The sequence below is a fragment of the Ochlerotatus camptorhynchus genome, unplaced genomic scaffold (genome assembly GCF_037179485.1).
Source record: "Ochlerotatus camptorhynchus isolate MF236.1 unplaced genomic scaffold, CSIRO-AGI_Acam_v1.1 ptg000392l, whole genome shotgun sequence".
In the NCBI taxonomy this organism is placed as follows: Eukaryota; Metazoa; Arthropoda; class Insecta; order Diptera; family Culicidae; genus Ochlerotatus; species Ochlerotatus camptorhynchus.
Genome location: NW_027040879.1, coordinates 2,190,144 through 2,217,323, shown reverse-complemented (window position 1 = coordinate 2,217,323; position 27,180 = coordinate 2,190,144). Strand labels below are relative to the sequence as shown.

General features: G+C 39.5%; 1 protein-coding gene across 6 annotated transcripts in view; it reads left to right on the top strand.

Annotated features, from left to right (window-relative positions):
• The window catches only part of Pde11 (Phosphodiesterase 11), a 439,247-nt gene that overhangs the window by 345,886 nt on the left and 66,181 nt on the right, over positions 1–27,180 (top strand). The gene's annotated exons all lie outside the window — the stretch shown is intronic.

Here is a 27,180-nt window from a genome sequence, read left to right as displayed (position 1 = left end):
ATATGTTTGTGCTGCTGTATCTCAAGATCCTGACTATTTAGACGGATTATTTCTTCGGCAAAGTTGATCAGGAGGTCAAGGACTGTTGGATGATGGACAGAACAATTAAGAATTCCTCCACTAGGTGGCGCTAGTGATTATTGCAAGTGAATATATTTGTGCTGCTGTATCTCAAGATCCTGACTATTTAGACGGATGATTTCTTCGGCAATGTTGATCAGGAGGTCAAGGACTGTTGGATGATGGACAGAACAATTCGGAATTCTTCCGCTAGGTGGCGCTTGTGAGCATTCGAAGTGAATATGTTTGCGCTGCTGTCGGTAGTTTTTGTTTAAGATTTTTTAAAATTATTCATACAAATATCAAAGCCAAATCTTCTTCTAATCGCGGTTGATGCTATTTACTATTTAGTAACATGAACAAAAACAGATTTCATCAGTAGTATGTCTTGCTTTTTATTAACGCATTTCCACGCTTTTACTAATTTTCATTCAAGTTCAATTTAAATTGGTTTGGAATCCGCTGGTTTTTTGAAAATTTAGCACTTCGCTCAACAGGTACAATTTTTCCGAACTGGTAATTTTTTTTAATGTTCGACGGTATCGTATTCGTTTACGTTTCGTTTATCGTTTATCGTTTATTTATTTCGTCAACCAACGTAGACTAGTACAACTAATACAGTTTTGATTTCTTAAATATATATTTATATAAAAAAGTAGTGTCAGCTTTCTTGTCTTTTCTTTTATGAGTTGTTATTTCTTATGGAATAAAAATATTGCTTTAGATAAAAATATTGCTTTAACGTTTCTTCGTTAATTTATGCTGTTTTCAAAAATTAGGCACGCCCAGGGATTCTTACCTCGAATATGCTTTCAAGCCACTCGGCATTCTTCTTAAAGAATCGATCCTTACTGTACGTTTTGAACCATCGCCGATTAAATTGACCAATCCAGTTTTTAACACCTTGCGCAACAGCCGCAGGTGCTTTCGACAGTGCTCTAGACACAAAGTCAAGTAAACGGTTTTTATCTCGACCAGACGCAAAATATTCCTCAACGATAATTTTATTTGACAGAATTTTGCTTAATGAAATTCAGTGGAACACACTTAACACCACGTAAGAACTGCACTACACTGAGCTACTGTCACGCAAGAAACAAGAGTAAACAAATAATTCTTTTGGATTGGGTTTCGATGACGACATTTTAAATTTTCGCGTCAAAGTGGTCTTCGTGGTCGAGTGGTTAGCGGCGTCACCCGTCTAACAGCTATTTTGCGTGTGCCATGGAGTGAGGGTTTGATTCCCGCTCCAGCCGGTGGAATTTTTTATAAAGATATAATATATACAATAATGACCCGATTTTATCAGCCTACTTTTTGAAAATATTTTTTAATTTTCTACGAAACCCATGCGCTATTTCAATGGTTTTATTGCACCAAAGTTTACCGTAAACATCGATCAATGGGTTTTGATGGGGTTTGAACTTACTCATAAGCTGGTTATTTTCCCTGAAACACTAAGAACTTGTTCTGGCCGTATCTCCGGAATTGTATGACCAATTTTGAAACTATTCCGTAGCGATCTATGTAATCATAATCCCGAGCAAAGTAAAATATCAAATTGATAACAAGTTCTATGACCCGGTCATCACTTTTTGATAATGTCCTTCAAAATACCTCAGCTGCGAAACCTTCCCAAACATGTTCAAGGAGTTACTGCGCATCGTTCTTGCTCTATTTGGATGTATATAAGAAGCTCAAGTGACGTTCTTGGTCATCCAAAGCATTCTGTAGTTAAGAACATTTGACAACCAAGGCCTGCACAATGTCCTCAGCGTCGAAACATCTGTACATCGCTCATGATCAGTTTGATGTATATATGATGCTCAAGGTTACCAAATTGTCCTTGATCTCAGAACAAACAATGTACCAGGTCAGTCATAACCGGTACATGGCCCTTACTGCCGTTAAATGACAAAGTGACGTAAACGCCACCATGGTCAATTTTCACTTTTCATCATATTCATAATCTATACCCTAAGATACATCAGAAAACAGTCTCTTCGTGATAAAAATGTGTTTTGGAAGCCTGGAGACAAAGTGACGTAACCATACATTTTCGGAGAAAGAGTAATATGTTTTCACTCTTTCTACGGATAAGTGACGTCCACCATATAAGAATGTTGAAAATTCAAAAGAAATTTTAAGCAGTAAGGTTCATATTTTCCGCTTAATTTTGACATTTTTTAACAGAATGAAATTTTTTTTTGGCAAATTTTTATAATTATTGCCTGTTTATGCACCCAGGTCCATGACTATATGGACATCATTTTCGTTGTAATTGATGGCGTATGAGATGTTCTAGGTTCTCCAAGTTGCTTTGGAGTTCAGATTATTTGATCTACTGGCTCAACCATGAACTGCACGATGTCCTCAGCGACAAAACCTACAAAGACATGTTCATAAAGTTTCTGCGGATCGTTTTTGATTTATTTTGATTTATAATCAAGGTTCTCCAAATTGTCTTGAGCTCAGATCAAATGATTTACCTGATCAATCATAACTGATACAAGGTCCTAAGCAACTAAACACCTCCAAACAACATCAATTTAAGGTATATTAGAAGTTCTAGGTTCTTCAAATTGTTCTAGAGGTCAGATTATTTGATCTACTGGATCAACTAAAATCTGCACGATGATCTCACCGACAAAACTTCCGAAACACGTTTATACAGTTTCTGCTGTTCGTTTATAGTTGATTTTGAGGTGTATAAGATACTCACGGTTCTCCAAATTGTCCTTGAGTTCAGATCAAATTCTCATCCAGGTTCACTGATTCAAAGCCCTTTGTATTAAAACATCTCCAAACAGGGTTAAACATATCATGCACTTTATTTACGTTTGAATTTGATATGTTTAAGACGTTCTAGGTTCACCAAATTGTCCTCAAAACTTGTTAATTAGGCTACCATCTCGCATTTTAGTTTGATTACATTCATAGATCAGGGGGCTTCCATAAGCTCGGTCGGTAGAGCCTGTGACTATAAAGCAAACCATGCTGCAGGTGGCTGGGTTCGAATCCCGGTTGGTCTAGGATTTCAGATTGGAAAATTTCTCGACATCCTTGGGCATAGTATATTATTGTACTTGCCACACAATATACACATGTAAAATCGAACAGGCTTGGAAAGCTTTCAATTAACAACTGTGGAAGTGCATCTAGAGCACTAAGTTGAGAGCAGGCGTTAAGTTACAGTTGGGACGTAATAGCCAGAGAAGATCAGGATCTAGTCAGGAATCTTGAGAATAGTCAGGATCTTGACATACAGCAGCACAAATTTATTCACTTTCAATAATCACTAGTGCCGCCTAGCGGAAGAATTCCGAATTGTTCTGTCCATCATCCAACAGTCCTTGACCTCCTGATCAACTTTGTCGAAGAAATCATCCGTCTAAATAGTCAGGATCTTGAGATACAGCAGCACAAACATATACACATAGAATGCTCACTAGCGCCGCCTAGCAAAAGAATTCCGAATTTTTCTGTCCATCATCCAACAGTCCTTGACCTCCTGATCAACTTTGCCGAAGAAATCATCCGTCTAAATAGTCAGGATCTTGACATACAGCAGCACAAATATATTCACTTGCAATAATCACTAGCGCCACCTAGTGGAGGAATTCTTAACCGTTCTGTCCATGATCCAACAGTCCTTGGTCTCCTGATCAACATTGCCGAAGAAATCATCCGTCTAAATAGTCAGGATCTTGACATACAGCAGCACAAACATATACACTTCGAATGCTCACTAGCGCCGCCTAGCGGAAGAATTCCGAAATGTTCTGTCCATCATCCAACAGTTCTTGACCTCCTGATCAACTTTGCCGAAGAAATCATCCGTCTATATCTTCGGTATCTTGAGATACAGCATTCAAATCATGCAAAATAGGAGATTTTAGGGCAAAACTGTGGAAAACCCCAACTTACCCTATCGTGCCCAAGATGAAACCCACTCCAATCGATTTCTGAGACTTTTTCTAAAAGAATGACTATTTTTTAGCCTCTTGTTCCAGCGAGCACCGAAGATATTAAATTTTAACACATTGTTTCGATTTTGTCCCCAGTGTGCAGTGGGTTAGGAATAAACTCTAGCAGGAAAAAAAAATAAAAACGCGGGATTGCGGCTAATTTAACTGCGATCTTCAGCAAAGTCTCTTGGTTTCAGTGCTGAGATTTGTCATTGTCATTGACAGACTTACGCGCAATATTGAACAAATTGTTCTTCACATAGTCACTGACAGGCTTGATCCTAAAAAACACTTTCGTCAAAATCTCATTAATTTTTTCGTAAATGAAAAAGATTCAACTGGTAACAAAAAGTATAATTTCGTGCATTCTGTGTCACATTATTGTTATTCAAGCAGTTTAAAATGTAGAAGCTTGTTCACATTAACGGCTCCATATAACTGTGTTGGTCAAGTGTTTTAATTTCGTTACATATTAAATTAATTAAAAAATATACACATATTCGTCACTGACAGCAATGCAATTGACAATTGACATGGTTTGCCTTGACTGGGACTGTTAGCTCAAATGAGTGACCAAAACAGAATTGTCAATATCACCGTGTATTGTCGAGATTTTTCAGCACTGCTTGGTTTAGATAGGCCTTCAATTTGGTGCATAAAGTAGTTCAAGTTTTTGTCGCAAAGATGACGCAGCGATAGAAAAATCCAAAAAAAGGGTCAATTTCGTGATTTTTTTTTTTGGCAAACAGAAACACTGAGAATGCGGTTTTCAGCATTTTATTGAAAATATTTTAAATAACATATGTATTCCCAAATTTTGGTTTCTGAAATGTGCAGTGAGGTGGCGCTGCAGTCGTCTAAGTGATGACATCTCCGGCTTGAAGTGGTTTGCGGCCTGATACGATTTGGAGCCGGAGGTAGTTCTAGAAAAAAATGTATAAAAGTTTCATAAACAAGAATGGTTAAACTAGTGAAGTACCTGGACAATTGTAAAAATATTGATTTTAGGTAGACAAAATGGCGCGCGTTTGAAAAAAGTGGTCTAATTTTCAGGTGAAAATATCAAATATAATCGTTAATTATATAAAAAAAAAACTTTTAAAGATAAAGATAAAAACTGAGTTGATTTATTTCCTTATAATTTCGTTAAAATTGCTTAGCTTTTGACAGATATGCGCATTTCGTCTACTAAAGAGTGTGTTCGATAAAAATTGCATACCGAAAATCTTCTGTAACTTATGAACCGTATGAGGAAAAAACCTGAAAATTTGAGTAAATCTTTTTCATAGTGTATTGTTATTCATACAGTGGTTTCAGTCATGGCATCAAAACAAGAAATTGTCCGTGAACAAATGTTGTGCACTTATCATCAAAATCCAGAGGTGTCCCACCGATGGATCGCTAAAAAGCTTGGAATAACTGTATCTCGTGTGATAAGAACCTTCAAAGAGCGTCTGAGTGCCGGAAAAAAGGAAGGGAGTGTTCGTAAAAGTGGTCCAATGGCAGTAAAATGGCCAGGAAAGTGGTGCAACAGTTCAAGAACCGTCCAAACATGTCAATTCGAGATGTCGCTAAAAATTCCAAGGTGTCAGTCGGTTTTGTGCAGAAAACCATGAATCTATTGTTTTACATGTTTACAAGGTGCAAAGAGCCCCAAACCGGAAGGAAAAGCAAAAAATCACTGCGAAAACCCGCGCCCGGAAACTTTACACGAAGGTAGACAAGGCCAACTTCCGTCAACTTCCTGGGCAATAATATTTCGTTGCCAAGTCTAAGTTCGATGGTCCGGAGGAGGTTCTATAGAAGAAACTATCGAAATTTGCATAGAAGTTCCTGATCTGGCGAAATAAGGTGAAATAAGCGCTCCCTTAATCACTTCTAGAATAATCAACGGTGCGATTTACACGTTCATTTATAAGGAAGCACAAAGGATCAACTCTGTTTTGACCTGATCCTGCCACTACGCTCGAAACGTGTTGGAGTGGCACGGAGCCAGCGGAGTCAATTTTATAAAATTCTTACTACACCCTTCCCAGTCTGTGGGCGAGAGGTGCGACAGGTCGAGCGAGCGCGCGCGATGCACGGAGTTTGTCCGTGCAGAAGAGGACCGTTTGCTTCGGCGGTCAACAAACTAACTGCTGGTTTGATTTGCTACTACTACTGAGGTGCTGCTGTTGCTGTTCAGGAAGGGGGGGGGGGGGGGGGTGGAGAGCAGTTGGAAGTTTACACTATCTGTATATATTTCCATCGATCCTGTGGGTATAGATAGGACAATAGCCTCCAGTCTGCCCGTATGATCATATGAGATCTGTGAAGAATAGTGGAGAAGCTCAAAATAGTCAAAAAACTATTGTACATGATACAATAACAGTGGAATCTCAAGTAAGGTAGCAAGGAGAGAATCTGCCTTTCTGCACTATGGGCTATGGGTGGGTGCCCATGGTGGCCAAAATAAGTATAATCTTAAGCAGTTCACGTTCGGCGTGAACAGTATTTTTTATCACGGTTATGTTTAAATATTTCTAAACTTATCGGTGCGTCCAGTTTCCAAGGCGAAGATATACGCCACAGAATATTAATATTATCCTTTGTCAAATTATGCCCCTTTGTAAAGATATGTTCTGCAACCTTGGATTTAAATTTTATACCGGAAGTCATGTTTGAACCCGATACAGGGGCCTAACCCCTTAAGAACGCAACATTTTATGAGGAGTTGCTGAAGTCATACAATCTGTACATCTTCAAACAACTGATATACGTACGCAGGAAAAAATATTTAAGGGTGATGTAAACATCTATGCATGCAAACATTCATGCATCTAAATATCCTTTTCACGTAAATTAGTCACTTGTATGAATTGCTTAGAAAGATAGACGGTTGCATACAAGATTTGGAATATTTTATGAAATGTCTCATACATCTACACGATCTGTAACGTAGACACTGGCTCTTTTCCTTTTGCGTATACGGCAAATGAGAACGACCCAAATTTGAGTTTAGTTCACTCATAATCGCCAAAAGTGCAGGAACTCAGCAATGAGTAAAATTTGTCTCGTGGTTTCCTGTGGAAAACCTAAAAAATCTGCCAGAAAATGAGGAAATTGACGAAAATTTTATTCAGTCTCGGAGTAGTACCAGTAGACTGAGTGAATCCAATCTTTAATTTTCTCAAATTCGGGAATTTTTCCCTGGAAAATCCTGGAAAAACCTGGGAAAACATGAGGCAAATTTATTCATCGCTGAGTTCCTGCACTTTATTTCTTATTTCTGAGATAACTAAACTCAAATTAGCGTGAGGTTAGCGTGATTACCTCTCACTCCAGCAGGCCTGGGTCCAATCTCAGTCGGCGCCACCGGCATGTTCCAAGGCATAACATCTCTGATCACGCCTTCCTTCGGGAAGTAAAGCCGTTGGTCCCCGGTTGAGTTGATGGGTCGATTGGTAGGGTCCAGGTGTGGGAGCTGCCTCCCTGGCGTCGGTAGCATTGGAGCTCAGTACGGAAAACAAATCTCGCGTCACTTTTCAATAGGTCCTATCTACATTGATCGATTAGCTTCATCGACACTCTCTTTCGTAAATAACTCGGCTTCACACATGTTTCCTGCCGTCTTCGTCGAATTAGATGCTAGATTATTGCTTCTTCCATCGAAAATATCCGGCCGTGGCGATTCAAAGTTGATCAAGGTTGATCAAGATAATTTGTACCCCTGCTTCCAGTTTGATTACATGAGCATTTTGTGTGATCGTTGGTTCTGAATATGGACAAACTGGCAGATGAATTCTATTCCTACTCTTTACTGTAATAAGCTTGGTGGCCCTGAAAAGAGCCGTTTTGTTGCCAAAGTTGGTGATGATTTAACCTCCGAATCCAAACAGAGTGCGTCTCTGTCACTTCAAAACGTAGATGACATCCATGGCCGCTTACGCTTGGCGTGTTTATAGTGTAGGTGACAGCATCACGGATCTCATTTTTCAGGAACACCTTCAGCACACCTCGTAAATCAGACCGGAGATACGTCAGACACCGCCACGGATAGCCAGATGACGGATGGTGGTTATCTCGAAGAATTTGCGTTTGGTTCTGAATATGGTGATGAGTGTGCAAAATATTACGCAATTCCATCCTCCCTATTCGCATGCGCCCGAGGATTGGAGAAGAATGCCACTTCGACTTGTTTCGTCTACTTACTACTCTCTGACGACTGTGCTGGGGAAGCAGCATGTGCATGTAGGTAATTGGTGGATTTTTTTAACAGTTTTTCAATAGTTTCTTGTTGAAAATCAACATTCGGAAGCATTTTTATCAATGCGTAGCCATATTTCTGATCGATTGGTGGTAAAATTATTGAAATTGAACCAGGGTCAGCTGAGTTATTAACGTTCAAAATCTTTCTTAATTTGTTACATGTTCCATTTTCGGTTTTCACAAAGTGTACCCCCATATAGAAATCACAGACGCAGTCCTACGTCAAAAAACATTTGCACGTGCTTTTGGAAACTATAACTTTCCATGGTAATATGGCAAGACACACTAAATAAATAACAGTTTATTTGACACTTGAAGCTTCCACAATATGGCCGCAATGAACTGTCAAAGTTAGGAAATCCCTTTACAACGTTGCAACGTTGTGCGAATTGTGCGTTGTGCGAATACAGCGCATTTTGTCCGACGATATGTTCGATCGAGAGTAAAATCAACTGGCTCGTGCCGGAATTTTCGGTATTCTATTTTACCATATACGTTACTATACGAATGAATTGTATTAGTAGAAAAATGTTTCATTTTTTATAAAACCGCTTTAAAGCAGTTAAGTTGTACTTGTACCTGTCATTATAACTGGTATAATGCTACTAATATTTTCTGTGTAAAAAGCGTACTTTCCACAGCTAGGTGGCGCTCTGAAGTACATAGTTTTTTTTTTCTCTTTTCGAAGCAGCTATTCCTTTCTTTGTTTTCATTTAGTTCACACTGGAATTATAACGTTTCATGGTAGCGTATCAGCCACCTGGTCCGGTCCAACAGCTGAAGAGAATTTCAGTTTACCGCATGCAACAACAACAAAACTTTCAGTTACTTGGAATAGACGATGATCAAAAAATTTCTTGGTGTCCTTTGCATGGCTATTAGACTGATGCAAAATTTGACTTTTTCGCTCCATAGTGCTTAAATGGTTTCAAATCGGGTCCTGATTAGCCTCTCAAAGTAACAACTCATTTGGTTAGAAACAGACTTCGCACAAGCCATTTGAAGTTTACATGTAAATTACTATAGGAAATCCCAACTTTTTATTCATTGCCTTCTAGTCTTTTTCCATATTTAGCTGCGAAACAGTTCGCTAGCCATTCTTATAGAAATTTTTTTCAGCTACAACTTTGCTGAAGATTGTTTCTATGTAAAACGAGACAGGAAAAAGTTATTAATTATTTAAGAGATTGGTAAACTTATGACATGATCAAGCAGCTGCTCTGTAGGCATCACTGTATTTTGCAGTGTGACATAGTAGCCATGATTTTTGTGTTCTATTCAACGCCCCAGAAACACCAATGTTGCCTGCTGAGCAGTTGATTGAGCATGATCATAAGACATCAGCGCATTAAACCATTGATAACTTTCGATCCTTGCATTTAATCAAAAAGTGTGTTGAGCAAAGTTGTAGCTGGGAAATTTTCCTACAAGTACAGTTGAAAGCTTTTGAAGCAGACCGATATGGTGAATTATTAGAACGACATGAACAAAAATCTTGGTTTTACCATAGTAATTCCCATACAAACTTCAAATGGTTTGTGCCATCTCAGTTTCTCACCAAATGGGTTCAAATTTTGAGAGGTTATTCAGGATCGGATTTGGAATCGTTTAAGTATTGTGGAGCGAAAATTTCAAATTTTGCATCACTCTAATGGCTATCTCTACTTGAGCAGGCGTTATTGACTGACTGTTGACGCTGTCATAAAATGATTAAGAAGGAAAATACATTTTTAATCACATAAACGCGCACTTCTATCCCCGAGATATGCCATCGTTCGTAGGGCTCGCCCTTTCCTTTTTTGAGATTACAAATGACCAGAAACATTGATGTGATCACCTTTTCGCTTGGTCCAGCTAAAACATGGGCACGGATTTTATTTTGTAGCAGAGCCCCTAGTAATCAGTTCAGGATTGTTGGTAGCAGTTTATTTTGAAAGTGTTCCTCATGAAGTGCGGAATGCTTTATCACTGTTTGCACCGATTTAAAAAATGTATGTTGAGAGAATTGATTGAAAATCTGACTTGGTCAGCTCCATAAATCGAGAACACGTTGAAATTTAACTTTTTTTGAACATCAATGAAGATGATAGACTATTAGTGGTTTCTACTATTTATTAAGACACACATTTCCCAACTAACATTTTCAGCTTTATAAGCTAACTTTTTCAGCGTTGTGCTGTAAAGAAGCTGAAAAAAGCTGTAGATACAGCTTTAAGCAGAGGCTACCAAAATAGTTTTGGAGAGCGTTTACTAAACTTTTTCACAACCATTATTCAATTTGTCAGTCGCACTGAATAACAGCAGCCAATTAACGCTAATGTCACTTCTATGCAAATATTAATCAACTTTCAGCTTGTAGTTGCAAAACACTGCTAATAATGTGAATATATTGTTCATTTGATGGCTTCAATACAACCAACCACTCTTGCTGAATAACATAAACATCAAAAGTGCTTTTTCAACAACTAAACAACCTCTATTCAGCTAATACACTGTGTTAGCGCTACTTTGGAAGCATTTTTACAGTCAACTAGGTTTATTTTTAGACGTGTGCAGTTTTATAGCTTTTACTCTGCTCCTTTACAAAGCTGAAGGAACTACGAGTGACTCATGTGCACTATTATAAAGCTTATACTACACGGCATTATTGTAGAAGGGCATGTAAATTTGTTTACGTAATTTCAAAGTGTTGGCGTAGCGAAGTTGGTAGTATCCAGGTTCACCAATGCGGTCGTCTCGAGTTCGATTGCAGGGTGTTGTGCTTATAACTAATTTTGATTAATTGGATTCTCACAGCAAAATAAACTCAATCGATTCCTCCAACAAAAAAGCGTAAATTAATTTAACCAGGCTTCAAAAGACAACTGTGTAGTGATTATTGGATAACCAGGGAAAAGTTAAATAAGCGCTTTCAAGTTCGCACACAACTAACCAGCAGGATAACAGCTGTTTAGAAAGCGTAAATGGAAATGCAATAAGAGCTTGTTTCAACCGTCCCGACAGCCATAAGTAGCTGACTAAGTTAGCCAGATTTGCTTGTATAGAGGTTGAGTAAAGGTTGCTTCATATCCTATAACGCTTGAAGCTGTATAAATGAAATGAGTAAAGCGTTTACATTATGATAATTGTTAGTTGGGAGGGGCTGAGAAGATTTGGCTGTCACTATGGCTAGGAGGTAATTTAGTGGTACCATGACTACGGAGTGGATTTCATCGAAAAGGCCATTAATTCATCCAATTGGCTCCAAATCCGTCCGATTGAAAAATTCAAGTGGAAATTGAAGAAGACTGGCAAGGTGACTCGGGATCATGCAGAGGTGACCATATTTAATACAAAACTCTCCGCTGAGGCTTGTTGAGGTTGACCAGCAGAGTGTACAAAAAATAATGGTGGGAATTTCATGAAACGTTCGTGAAACCAATGGAATAATTATGTTACAATTTTATGACAGTGCAATAAAAAAGGAATAATTTCACAACATCATTCACCTTCAAACTTTATCGACCGTCACAGACCTTGATTTACATTTCGCTATATCTTTTTGGAAAAACCAGAATACTATAAAATTCCCAGCGTCATGCCCACCAAACGTCACCACTCGCATACGTATCGATATGGTGTGACCATTCATGCACTGTGCGTATATTTTTGATTTCAATTATCTGGTCGTTGTTATGAAAAATTAATTGTCCAATTTTATCGCTTTTTGGTTTACGACACGGGTCTCGTCACATTTTCTGGAGCCCCATTTAGGAATGACTGCAGGTGGAACGACATTTACGACCACTCACTGGTAGCAGTTTCGGGTGTACTCTACATGCTCGCCTACCTGACTTTATGGCAGCCGTCCGTTTCTGCCGGGTACAAGTTTGACGATTGCCAAAAATTGATTTAATTGTTTTGTTTGTGGGTTGCTTGTGTAATGTTGATAAAATTTGCAAGGTTGGAATAATCGTTTGCGGTTCCGTCGTTAATCCGCGGAATGTTTAATGAGTCCAATCGAAAAAGTTTTTTTTGTCATATATTGAAGATTCAGCAACGTGCCACTGACAGCTTTGAATTACATTAATTTGTTAGCGTTATTATTGCTGTACTGTAAGCCACCCACTAATCTCTATCGTTGATGGAATAATAGCGTTTGCCATTGTGTAATTTATTTCAAATTGACGACAGCGCCACTCGTCCTCCATTTAATTCGTTACCACACAACTAATTCTACATTACGCTAATGCCAAAGGGATTCAAGATAAGGTTAGAACGCGCGTAAAGCCACGAGTCGGTAGTCACGGAAAGAATGATAAATTATAGCGTTATCCCACCCCAGTAGGATACTTAAGCAATCGGCTTTGAAATTTTATACCGCTGTTTCTCATCATCATCATCATCATTATCATCATCATCATTATTATCATCATCATAGTCATCGCCAACAGATCAACGATGACCACAGGCATTGGTATCATTAGCACTATCATCATCGTTACCATCTCCGGTTAGTGGAGTTCGGTAGAACCAGAAACCACAAACCACAATTTTCAGAACTTCTGAACTACTGAACTTCTATGGCAGGAAACATCAGTGGTTTCACTGAAGAGGAATGGGATTGGTTTTCTGGTGAAATTATTATGGAAACAAGCATTAGTTTTTCTTTGAGAAAGGCAGATTTCCATGCTTTGATGATCGACATCGTAAAAAAACACATTATGAAAATTATTTCCTAATGTATCTCTGCATCACGTCGATACATACGATTTTGCTCGTACAGAACGTTAAACGTGATGCGAGCGAACAATGAGTTGTTAAACCGATAGAGGATATTAGCGTATTCTGTATGGTAGGTACAAGCGCTTTATCGATATCAGAAGCAAACTCCTTCGATCGGAAAATGTTCAGCTCCCATTTGAAAAGATTGCCATTGGCGATGATACTGAAATTGACGACATCGATGATGATGATGATGATGATGAGGATGATGTCGTCGATGAAAAGTTCGAACTGGGACCGAAAATTCAATCCGATCGCGAGACAAGCACGAGTCACCACCAGCCAGCAGTAGCAGAGATTCCACATATTCTCGTTGATTGAAAAAGTTTCCCAAAGCTTCATTCCGGAGAGCCCCGGCGTGCACGTCGTTGTCCTCGCTGTGGCAGTGAAATGGCCACATGCGGTATCTCGTCTCGTCTTGGAGCTGGGAGCAGGGAAAGTTTTGCCCGACACTGACACTTTATGGGCTCAATGGCATGGCAGATGAGCACATGAGAGTGTAATAGAGTAAAAGTTGAAAGGATATTTCATTGAATATAGATTGCTAAATCTTGTGGAAATTTATGAATTTATATAGCACGAGACAACAGGCAGAATTTGGGAAGTTTTGGGAGAATCGGAAGGAAGAACAAAAGTTTTCCAATTCACGCTCGGTGGATGAATGTGGAGTAGCAGATGCAGGCGATGAAAGAACGGAACATTCGGAGCTCCGTAGCAGCCTATTCCGCATTGAAGTTATGTCTGTTGTTGTTGAGAAGTTCTTTTTATGGGGTTGAAAGCACATCGATGGAGCTGATTCGCTATGAATATGTTTAACGATAAACAGATTGTAAGTGGAACAATTTTGAAAGTCTTGAGTTTTTCGAGAGCATCATTTGAAATGGACCTATGAACCAGATCTATAAAATGACTTTCAACATCGATGTCTCGCGGACTAATACTCATTCAGGAAAATCAACAGCAACTTCTGGTAGAGGAATTTGGCACATAGGCCACTTTCACATGTTGCTCTACATTTCAGTTGTGCTGTTAAAACACCCATGAAAGCAGAGGAACTAATAACCAATCAAAACCTTTTACTAATTTGCCTCAGCCTGTAGAACTTTAACTAAATGGTAATGAGCTACGTCTTTCCCATGTTCCCAACCTACACTCAAAGGCATCGGTGCTGTCGCTTCCATGTCCCTGCTCCTTGGGGGCGTATTTTTATGCCTCCCGTTTCGTTCAATAAGGGCATCATATAAATTATTGGGATTAACAGCTAACATTATTGGATAATTATATCCAATTATTTATAAAGCACTACGCAATCAACTCTATTACCTTTTACTTGCTTGGTCATTTCATACTAAGTCTCAGCGCGGACTCTTCAATGATTTTTTTTTCTTTGATTTGTTTTCCGTCGATCTTGTTTTCCGTGCTGAGCACCAATGCTACCGACGCCAGAGAGGCAGCTACCACACCTGGACCCTACCTTTTTTTTTCCTTTGGTTTGTTTTTTCCGTCGATCTTGTTTTCCGTGCTGACCACCAATGGAAGGCAGCTCCCACACCTGGACCCTACCTATCGACCCATCAACTCATGAACCGGGGACCAACGGCTTTACTTCCCTTCCGAAGGAAGGCGTGATCAGAGATGTTATGCCTAAGAACATCCCGGTGGCGCCGACTGGTATTGAACCCAGACCTGCTGGGGTGAGAGGTAATCACGCTTACCACTACACCACCGCCGCCGCTTACTCTTCAATGATAACGAGGAGGAAATCATCACGACGCCGACGTTCTTTTGCCAATAAATTAAGTCCAGACGCAAGCGTAGCTCTGACGGATCAGAGGCGCATGGCCAAGTCTATAAGGGAGATCGTAATTCTGGCTAAGTCAAAGGCGCAAAGGCAAGAGTATTTCTTGTTGTCGTGTAGCCCGAGGGGCCCAATAAAAGAGGAATTTGGCTAACTAGAACAAGACTGATTTATTGATTTAGTAGTAAAATTACGTTTATTTCTCTTGATTATGATTGTACATTGATTTAACATTTTAATTAATTAGCCTACCTGTTTAACTTCAGCTATGTTTCATTGGATATTCTAATTTAATATTTGCGTTTTTCAAGTATTTTACAAAATACCCCTTTGAGGGGTGTGTTTTGTTTAAATTGCAAAATGTGATAACTACGAGTATGACTTAACTTAACATGCTAGATCACGTATGATCTGATGATATGATCTCAAACAGGTGTCTTTGAACCTTTACCAGGATGAATACTCTCCGTTCTTCTAATGTTTGAATTTCAGCTAGGGTGGATCTCAGAAATGCGAGTCTGCGGTGGAGTGTTTAGGATCATTCTAAGGATCTTGTTCCGGATCCTTCGCAGTTTAAGGGGATGGCATTTGGAACAACTCTCCCTAATTGGCATACCATACTCAGTAACAGGTAGCAGTGTTTAGAAAATATCAAATCATAAAATCTCAACAAAGAGCAAGATCACGCTTGATTATCGTAAACAAAAATCAAAATGCAAACAACTGCGGATGATATTGCAAGCTCTGATATCGCAGCTCAAAGTATCAAGCTAACAAAACTCACCAGCAGCGTTGCCAGTATTCCAGATTTAACTGGATTTTCCAGATTCTTAGTCGTCTTGCCAGCTACACAGACAGACCACGTATGTTTCCAGATTTTTTAAATATGTTTCAGATTTTCCCTGATTTTTGCCCTCTAATAAAAAAAAATATAAATCCAAATTTGCTACTTTAATTATTAAAGGCCATCAACGTTGGACATTATTGGAATTTTAAGGTAATTCTGAAAATAGTTCACAGTGAAGTGTGAGCCGAATGCCTTGTGTAATCAAAGGAGAACTTCAAGCTGATTCTGAGTAGAGTTCCATCCATCTTTTTGGCCTTCGTGTTCGTGCGGCGTCACCCGTCGTTCAGGTGTATTGTGAGTGCCACAAAGTAAGGGTTCGATTCCCGCTCCAGCCGGTGCAAAATTTGACAACCTGAAAATTTCCCTACTGATCTACTGGGTGTGGTGTGTTGTCCGTTGTTTAGTGTTAAATACTCAGTCTGTGCAACCTCTGGTTGAAGACGGTGTCAATTGGCTTGTCAACTCTGATGAAAATTGCGTGGAGATTGTGTGAATATAGGAAATACAATCCGGAAGAGAAATCATAGAAAATTCTTATGATGAAACTTAAGGAGTATGCTGATACGAATCGTAAGAATAATTTCAATGGAATTCTGTCCAATGTTTCTATGAAGATTCATTTTAATAAAATTTTAAGACATTTTAACGGAATTATGCGTAATTTCTGGGAAACTTTCAAGGCCATTTTGGCAAAGTACTTGAGTACTTAGGAAATAATGAAGAGGATTTCAACATAATTCTGACCTTACCTACAAAGCAGTTCAAATGGAATTATCTAATAGGCCTGAGAAGAGTGTGACGGTCATTCTGAAGAGTGCATCAAGGAAATTATTAAGACTATTTTAAGAATTCCATAGAGAAAACTGAACACAGGGAGTATAAGAGATTAAAAGAGGTAATGCTTTGAATTCTGCTATGAATGTTACTTGAAAAAAGGGCGAAGATATCCTGTGAAGAGTTCCAAGTAAATTCAGACTAACAAAAATTTTAGGATCATTCAAATTGAACTAAAAAAATAGGGCGAAGGTATCATGTGAAGAGTTCCAAGTAAATTCAGACCAACAAAAAAATTCATGATCTGAGACCAAGGAAAATAGAAATTCCGGAATGTATAATCATTTCAAGATCCTGAGACTTCAAAAATTACGCTATCAGACTTTCATTTTAGTAATATAATAAAATTATTCTTTGGCATAAAATTATTCGCAATGGTCATGCGCAAAAAGTGCAATTCGACAGTGAGCATGCATAAGGGCCTATACGCGATGATCGATTCTATTCGTCGATTTTCTCTTTTGTTAATAAGTTGCTAGATTTAACGTTCCTCGATGCGTTTGCTGTTGCTTTTGATAGCCAATACAACCTGTTACTACTCTGCATTGAACAAATTCTAGAACATTGTTTCGCCTAGCTGTAGCAATGCAAAGAGGAAATCGATGAAGGGAATCGATCATCGCGTATTCGCCCTTATGAATGCTCACTGTCAAATTACCCGTAGTTTAGGTAAACTTTGTGTGAATACCACGATGCTTGGCTTTGATTCTCACTTCAGCCAGGTGAATTTTGCTTCAAAATAAAATTGCCTATTGGTCTACATCAATTGTAAATCTGATCAATATCAGGGTAATATTTGAATTATTTAGAACTAATAAAATCTGTTTATTCTGGTACTGCATCAAATAGTAAGGACTACATCGACTATAAGTCTTAAAAAATTCAACCCATCAAATTATTTGCTTCTAATTCTTTTTAAAAAAGTTATATCTTTAAAAAAACAATACTAAAAATATTTTCGCAGTATTTTACCCATATTTGATTCAATTTTTGAACTGCTGCGTATTGAATATTTAAACTTTTTGGGCACACTGTGTCAATACTTTTAAACTTCTGGATGATTTAGCAATGGTAACAAGTTATTTGCTTCATATAATTTATTTCAACTAGTTACTCATAATCATTCTTAGGCTTGTACTCGAAAAAAATGCACCATTTTTATCCGTGTGTAACTTTTTTATCTGTGGGTAAAAATTGATGAAAATCTGGGTATAACTGGTTTGGAGTGAATTGTTTATATGTGCAACATTTTATAACAATCGGTTCCGTGGTTATTGAGATGTCATCGAAACAAGAAGAAAATCGCCGGAGAATTTTGCGCGCCGTCATGGAAAATCTGACTGCGATTATGAGATGGATCGGAAGACAACTGGGAATCACCCATACAACTGTGTATCGGGTGGTAAAATCGTTTAAGGAGTCCCAGACGACCGAGCGGCGGGCTGGAAGTGGAAGAAAATCGAAGACAGCTTACCCTGTGAAGGCCCGGAAGGTGTAGGATTATTTCAAGCGTAATCCGAACCTTTCGATTCGCGACGCGGCTCTGAAGGCAAAGTGTTCCGCCTGGTTCGTTCAGCAAACCATGAAACGATCTGGGCTTCGTGTATTCAAGGTCCGGAAGGCACCAAACCGGCCTGATCATTAAAACACGGCGGCCAAATCCCGCGCAAGGAAGCTGTATCGAGAGTGGTTAACGAAACCGATTTGTGTGGTTATGGATGACGAAATCTACATCAAGGCAGACGCAAAGCAGATACCGGGGCTTGAGTTCTACGTTGCCAAATCACGGTTTGATGTTCCGGAAGACATAAGGAAGTAGAAAATGCACAAATTCGCCAAAAAATACTTGCTCTGGCAGGCCATATGCCAATGCGGTAAACTGAGTAAACCGCACATCACAATGGGTACCATCAACAGCGAAATTTACCGCACCGAGTGCCTCCAGAAGCGTCTGTTGCCCTTCCTGCGGTCCCACGGATGCGAGACATTATTTTGGCCGGACCTGGCATCATGCCATTACACGCGATCGACGTTGGATTGGTACAGAGACAATAAAGTTGTTTTTGTACCAAAAACCGCCAACCCCCCAAATTCACCAGAGATTCGTCCGGTGGAAATATTTTGGGCCATAATGAAGGCCAAAGTTTGAAAATTGTCCAAGGTGTTTAAGAACGAGCTGGAGTTGAAGAAAGAATGGATGAAAGTGATCAAAAAAGGTCGGCTCCACCATTGCACAAAATGTAATGAGGGGTCTTAAGGGAAAGGTGCGGGCTTTCAGCGATGGAAATGAAATTGAATAAAGTAATTATGCCGAAACATAATCCATATGTATTAGTTCATTTCCTGAAAGTTTCAAGAAAATCCGACTCAAAATAAATTTTGGCGAACACTTTTGTCTGGTGCATTATTTTCGAGTACAGGCCTTAGTACTTTAAATAAACTCCAGATGATCATACTGACCATGTTCATGCTCACTCCAGATGATCATACTGACCAATTTTTACGGGAGATTGGCACATCACTTTGATTTCATTAGCATTATGTTAAAAACAGGATATTTTGGAGCATTCCAGATTTTTCCAGATTTTATATTTTAACTGGTCCAGATTTTTCTGAAAATGACCTGGCAACCCTGTTCACCAGCTGCAAATCTCACCAAACTGTGATTTTTGCTTTACACCCGAACATAACCGAAACTTCCATAACAGATGGCAGCAGTCTCTTCGTTGCCATCGATGAAGAGAAAAAAGATAGCATTATTATACCTTCTCTTTTCTAAGAAAACGAGGCGCAACGGAATCATTTTTGCGTCGATTCAACTCGCAGCTTCAACTTTATACGTTGTGAATAGTCTCGCAATATCAAAAGAGCATGTAAAATCAATTCTTTCCTTTATTTAACGTCGGTCTCTGTTCCGCAATCTAGTACCAATCACCGACGGACATCGATTGCCATCCATTGACGGCAATCGAATGTGCAGGAAGGCAGCTTCCACACCTGCGTAGGATATCGCACCCATTCAACACACATGGGCCGGAACCAACGGCTTTACTTCCCTTCCGAAGGAAGACGTGACCAGAGATTTTTATGCCTCAGAAAAATCCCACCGACCTCGGCTGGGATTGAACCCAGACCCATCGGGGTGTTAGAAAGCAGTCACGCTTACCTCTACACCACCGGCGCCGGCTATGTAAAATCAATATCCAACATGATATTTTGCTCCAATATCACGCGTGATATTGAGAGCGTATGAGAGTGGAAAAATATCAATTTGCTAATGATTATGCCGTCCCTGACATGTAGGATTAGTTGTCCACTACTGAGCCGTTCAAGCCGATCTTATTATTTCCACGTTGATACAGATCTTCTAATTATTAAAATACTCAGCAAGACATCCAAGCTTCTCTGAAGTTTGGCAGTAAGAGCTCCGATGGCATTTCCCTTGTAGACGATGGATGCGGCATCTGCAAACAGAGACAACGTTCCACCATCTGGGAGAGCCAGAATGTCGGAGGTGAACAAGCTGAAGATGGGCCCAAAGATACTTCCTTGCGGAACGTCCGCACCAATGATTAAAGCATCAGCAGTGATCCCATTCAGACAGGCTTAGTGAAACTCCTCAAACTCTCTGGAGGTTTTAAAACACACTTGTTCTGTGAGTTAAGCCAGCCCTCACCTCGAGTGAGTGGCGGTAGGAATATGGAAGAAGTAAACAAAAACTCCTCGAGAGAAAGAGAGAGAGTGAACTTCAGCGAGGGGATGATTTGACGCTTTTCGAGACTCCGGATGACTTTTTACACGACGCAAGAAGCTCAGAGTTTACCCAGAATGAGAGTAAGAATGTGTAATAGAAAACATGAACATAAATGGCAGCAAACCTCACTCTCATTTTTTCCCCTTCGCTCACAAGTTCTGAAGCTCAGTGGAATGATTTGGCAGTAGGCATTCTACTCCTCAGAAAAAGGCTACGGTAAGACTCCATCAAGCCTACATTGAGAGAGACCTGTCTGAGAGGTAATTTTGAATGACCTTCACGAGGAAGATTTAAGACCATAACAATGCCATGGCAGATGTGTTAGATACCGACTTGTTCCGCCTAAGAATATTGCTTACTCAAGTCAGTTGGGGAGTAGTCGACCGGCCTTCTCGAAAACCAAACTGCTCCTCGAGTAAGACGTTATTTTTGTCGGCAGATGTTGAAAGACGCCGATAAAATACTTTTCTCAATAAGCTTTGATAACCCTGAGAGAAGGCTGATATGTTGGCAAGATGTTATCGAAACCTGGGGCCTTCTTGTTTTGGAAGATCCGGTATAGGTCAACAGCTCGTTAGCTGAAATCTCTGAATCTTCGGGGAAGTTGTTAGGAACCAAATGGAGGTTGGCTGCGTTTTCAGCAACAGTAGCCTCATGTGGACTAATCTCACTAGCCTTCTCAATAGGAGTTATTAGATCATCATCATCATAATCATCATCATCATCACCATCATCATCATCATCAGTAAGGCTTTGCACAATCTGGGAGAGACCGGATCCTATTGGCCCTGAATAATCTTTGTTAATCGATTACAATTTATCTTCAAGAGCTGTGTTACGTGGTCTAATGAGGTCTTTAGTAGAGCTGTCAAGGTTCAGAATGTTACTCACCTGTCTGGATGCCAGTGTATTGTTCCCTGGCCCGGGAAATCGCCTCCTCGATAGTATGTAGACACCGGTCAACATCTTCGGACGTCTCCGGTTGGACATCGTAGTCGATGGTTGTGTCAATGCAGTGTTGCTATTGAGCCCAGTTGACACGATGGTAGTGCGCCAGGAAGCTTCGAATCTGTTCACGGAGGAACCTACTTCGGCCATCACCGGATTGTGACCAAGCTGAGTTCTTGGTAGACAACCGGTTGTGAGATGTGGGCCATGTTGCTGATGTAGATGTCGATGGTGGCGTGAGCACCAGACCGAATCAACCGGGTGGTAGTGTTCGGACTCAAGTTGTTGTACTGCGCTTCTTGTATGTCGTTGTTCAGGATGGTGCTGTTTTGATTGCGCCGACTGTGGCCTCAAGCTTGATGTTTGGCGTTAAGGTCACCAGTGACGATGACATTTTCCCGCCGTCGTGTTAGCTTGACAATATTTTGTCGCAGGTCTGCTGCCGATCCGTCCCTGATGTTGATTTGTTTGGGGCAGTAAGCCCCGGGAATCAGTTGCTCTACTGTGAACAGAGCATCTGTGTTTTCGTTCGATAATGGTGCATCATCCTGACGCCTGGATAGTCCCGAAATGGGATGCAATGGTTGCCGCATACGTTTGACAACAGCAAGGCGGTTGTTGATTGGAAGCGGCGGATGCACCGGAATTTAACGCCGTTGGTGGATGGCAGGAAAGTTCTGCCCATTGTTTTCCGGTAACCTTTTGCGGCCTGGTTGGCTCTGCGTGCAGGCCCTTTTGCAGATTGCAATGAACTCCGCACGTTTTGGGGACGACTTGCGATTGACGCATGTTGGGTCGGCGTTCTCCATCATCTCATAGGCATCGTTGCATCGGTAGGACAATTTTTTGTGCCATGATCGAACAGGAGTCAGTTCGTGCATTGTTGTACTCATTCCATTTCACCACGCTGTGGAACAGGGCTCGAATATTCTGCAGATCCTTGAGGCACGTTGAATTTTTCTCAAGGTGGACCAGATACAGCTGGTCACGATACTTGCGAGTGTTTTCATGTCGATTCATCTTGAAAACATGGACTGGCTTGAGTACGTTCACCTTCAATTCATCCGACAGTAAGTCGGTTGTCATATCCGGAAGTCCATGTAGGAAGTGAACCTTGAACGGCCTCAATATCGTGGGAGAAGTACTCCACGTTTTCTTTCTTCAGCAGCTTATCAACGGCCTTGTAGCAACGGGTTGTAACTGACGATTTTAAATTGGCTCACTACTTGACTAGCCTATTGGTCCCAAGTACATCTATAAGCGTACCGCCTTCTAGTCGAAATTCTAGTACTACACTATATTTGATTTGATTCGCTATGAAAGTTTGACGGATAAAATGAGGGGTTCGTGGATTTTCCTATGTTTCGAGGGGTGCATCGATTAGCGAAGAGAGTACCAGAGCTGAGCCAAAAAGTTTAGCACGTTTCTTCGGGACCTTCTGGTTTTAGAATTACCTCTATGCTTGTAGTGTTTCATTTAAAGAACCATCAGCTTTAAGCCTTCAGTGCAAAGGTGGATGGCCCATTTGAGACCTTTACCGATGTAATGCTCTATTTTCTCCATCAATCCGGGCGGGAACCCCTGCACGAAGCGGAAACTTCTCTTTCTTTTCCACCGGCGGTTCATCGCCATTTTTCCAGGACGGCGTAGCGGTTGTCCGCCAGCAGCTTCTTCGATGCCAACTGTCCGTTTTCCGATCGGAATGGCAGCAGCGTCACCACGCGGCGGCTTCCCCATGCTTGGTTCGCACGATGCTGCACTAAGCTCCACGAAAGAAAAACGTGAACACAATCGCAACGAACTATGCGAATAACTCGAGATACACGCTAACCCCACCCATTAATGAGTAAAAAAGTACCCATTTAATCATGAAATGAGTAAAACCAACTTTACTCATTAATGAGTATTTGAGTACTTCAAATATGATGGTTTTTGATAATGGGGAAAAAGTACCCATTTTTTAGAAAAAAAACAAGCCTTTATAGGGCTCATTACCATCACTAATAAAATCGTCAAAATTCATCTTAAAACCATCACACAAAGCTCAACTTAAAATCATCAAACAAATCACTTTCTTTATTTGTACAAATCAAGTAAAAATCAATGAAATATTTGATCTATAGATCATAACTAGATAGAGCTGGAATTAGGGCGTAACAGCTTTTGTAAACAATAAATTCTATCGATGATTTCTAGGAATTCAAGGCACGTCCACACAGACCAACAAAACCATCGCATAGGGAAAGTCTTTCCCTACCCGATGAGGATGTTGGTTTGCGTGAGCGAGCCTTGGATTTCAAGAAATCATCAAAAGAAGTCATTGTTTACAAAAGCTGTTAGGCCTTAATTCCAGCTCTATCTAGATAAATAGCTGTCGATGCAAGTTCCCCAAGCTCTGCTTTTGTCAGTTTGCTGCGGTAATAGAAGGGATTTTTTTTATGGGATACTCGTCCACCCTATCCGCCTCCTGCACTTGCTCTACTTTCATCGGCTTAACATCCGGTGAATGGTCCAGCTTTCTGGGGGTGACAATACAGGATGTGGGCCCTCAAAGCTTTAAATGAAAGCTGTATTGAGCCACACCAGCACCGTAATTGAACAGGAGTCAGATAACCTGAAACTAACACAGTGCATCCGGAAACAAAACAAGATATTGCTGAAAGTATTACAGAAAAATCCAAATAAACGAAAAATATTCTACCTTTCAGTTTTCCATACTCTTCTGGGTTTAGTTGGTCTTTTAGGGCTTCTATTTTCTCGATCGTCAGAAAATAAATCATATTCGCAGGCACATGCACCAATCATATAACTGATTTGCACTTCGCTGCGCTTGCTTCTACGGTTTTAAAAATACCGTCACTTTCGCACTGACTCCACAATTAATCTCTTTTAGTCATTTTTATTCCAGTACAGGTTTTCAAAGAAGGGGAAAAGTACCCATTTTTCAATATTACGAAAATACTCATTTTTTGACATTTTAGAAATAGTTCTAAAAATTAGTACAAGATGCTCATTTAATGGGTACTCTAGAGTTAGCGTTTAGCGAGCAAAAACCGAACTGAACTGCTTGATGGTCAAGCAGAGAATGAGGTGTTCGTTCTATTTTGAGATACACTGTTATTTTTTTTATTGCACTGTTATATCACTCGATGCGAAAAAAAAGCGAAAGCCCGACAGGTTCAAGCACAACGATGTGCAAACAAGTTGTACTCGATTAAGACGACTGGGTTAGAGAAAACGTTATTTTAACAAGAAAACAGTGGTATGATAACTTTTATTTTTACATTTTTCAATAGTTTTTATGGAAAACTAAAAAAGTTTTGATTTCAATAGATTTTTAAAATAATTTTATATCGATTGGTATATTTGGATTTCAATTTCATCTATCAATGAAAAACTTATAAGCCAATAAAACCTAACACCTTTTTGTGGTGGTCTACGTCAAACAGATGAAAATCAAGCGTTTTACCAAAATTACTCAATATTCATACAGGCTCTTCCAATAAAATCAAAAATTATATTGATAAATCAATAAACATTTGTAGGCTGACCAGCCAAGATTTCAAAAATCTACCTATTCGCAGTGTTTCAATTTTGAGATACACTGTTATATCACCAGATAGTCCATACTCACCTGAATAGCTTTGTCAAACACGAGAATTTTAAAGTGATTTAAATTTTTTTTTTTATAATTACTTTATTTGTACAGTTTAAATTTTATTGTATCGTATACGTCGACGTTTAGCTTATTAGTGCCACTTAGTAAGGCATTTTGGAACTAAACTATCCACTCTTTGAAAGTTCTTACTCATCTCAAGCACATCGAACCACTTCAAATTCGGTGTGTAATTAATCATGCTGCATTTAGATCGATGATACTCCGCGCTGAAATTGACAGTTGCTGGGACGTATGCGGATTTATGTCCCCGAATAAGTTTTGTAGTCTAGGCAATTAATTCAACCCCATATATGGCCCATTAATTCTAGAGAGAGAGAAGAATTAGTATTTTCCATTTAATTTCACTACTTTATTTGCTTATCCTTGACAGATACGCGTATTTCGTCTACAATGTGCAGACTTCTTCAGTGTCTTGTACTAATACTCGACTGAAGAAAAACATCGCATTTACCGAATATATATTAACACAGGTACATTTTCACTTAGAAACTAGGTAAACTTAAATTTAATTTTCTATAGGAACAGGTACTCCGCTGCTTACTCGTTGATGTGTCCTAGGTAGTAACTTGAAAAGCCATGTGTGTCCGTTTCCTTGATTCCTGTTGAGTAAAGTTGAATTACGTTGTTTGTTGATCACGAGCCTTTCTGCAACTTCCAATTTCCATGGTGTATATACGGTTCGTAAAATCGTGATGTCCTCCGTCGATAGTTGGTGGTCCTCTGTGAAGATGTGTTCTGCAACCTTTGATTTGAAATCATATGTTAGGCCTTTTTCCTCTTGGTTTTTGGCCTTATTAACCTCCGCTATATGTTCTTTAAATCTAGTTGCTAAAATTCTCTTGGTTTGTCCTACATATACTTTGTTACAATGATTACAGCTTATTTTATATATACTTGCTTTACCTTAAACATTAACTGGGTCTTTAGTGGATCCTAACAATGATTTCAACCGGTTATGTCTATTGGTGAAAACTAAATCTAATCCGAATTGTTTTAACTGTGGTCTTAGTTTACAAGTAATATCTTGATCAAATGGAACGGACACTCGTTTCAATGGTTCAGGTGCTGTGGTGAGGGTTGTAAATACACAGCACCTGAAACATTGAAACGAGTGTCCGTTCCATTTGATCAAGATATTACTTGTAAACTAAGACCACAGTTAAAACAATTCGGATTAGATTTAGTTTTCACCAGTAGACATAACCAGTTGAAATCATTGTTAGGATCCACTAAAGACCCAGTTAATGTTGTAGGTAAAGCAGGTGTATATTAAATAAGCTGTAATCATTGTAACAAAATATATGTAGGACAAACCAAGAGAACTGTAGCAACTAGATTTCAAGAACATATAGCGGAGGTTAATAAGGCCAAAAAGCAAAAGGAAAAAGGCCTAACATATGATTTCAAATCAAAGGTTGCAGAACACATCTTCACAGAGGACCACCAACTATCGACGGAGGACATCACGATTTTACGAACCGTATCTACACCATGGAAATTGGATGTTGCAGAAAGCCTCGAGATCAACAAACAACGTAATTCAACTTTACTCAACAGGGATCAAGGAAACGGACACACATGGCTTTTCAAGTTACTACCTAGGACACATCAACGAGTAAGCAGCGGAGTACTTGTTCCTATAGAAAATTAAATTTAAGTTTACCTAGTTTCTAAGTGAAAATGTACCTTTGTTAATATATATTCGGTAAATGCGATGTTTTTCTTCAGTCGAGTATTAGTACAAGACACTGAAGAAGTCTGCACATTGTAGACGAAATACGCGTATCTGTCAAGGATAAGCAAATAAAGTAGTGGAATTAAATGGAAAATACTAATCCTTCTCTCTTTCATTATACAGGTATTCCACTAAGACGCCCACATTCATCAGGATCCATTAATTCTGTTTGTAGAAGATTTCATGAAGCATATGATGCGTTTGATTTTAATTTCTCAAATTGAACATTTCGACAACGTTGAAGTTCCATGGACTCTTTTTACTTAGAATTGCAACTACTTCGCAAAGTCCTAGATGCCAAATAATATGACATAATAAATACAAATACAAACCACAAGGGAAAGATAGTGTGGACTGCATAAACAGATGAGTGTTCTGCGGTCGGGAGCGTATTGCTTTAAGAAATCCTTTTTCACGATAAATTGGCTAGGTCAGCAAATATCGGATACGTTCTACTTTATGGAATCTCACTCTTCACAGTATTGAAGCGTGTGGGCTGCTTCATTGAAATGTGATACACTTAAAGGTCTTATGCGTTAATTAGT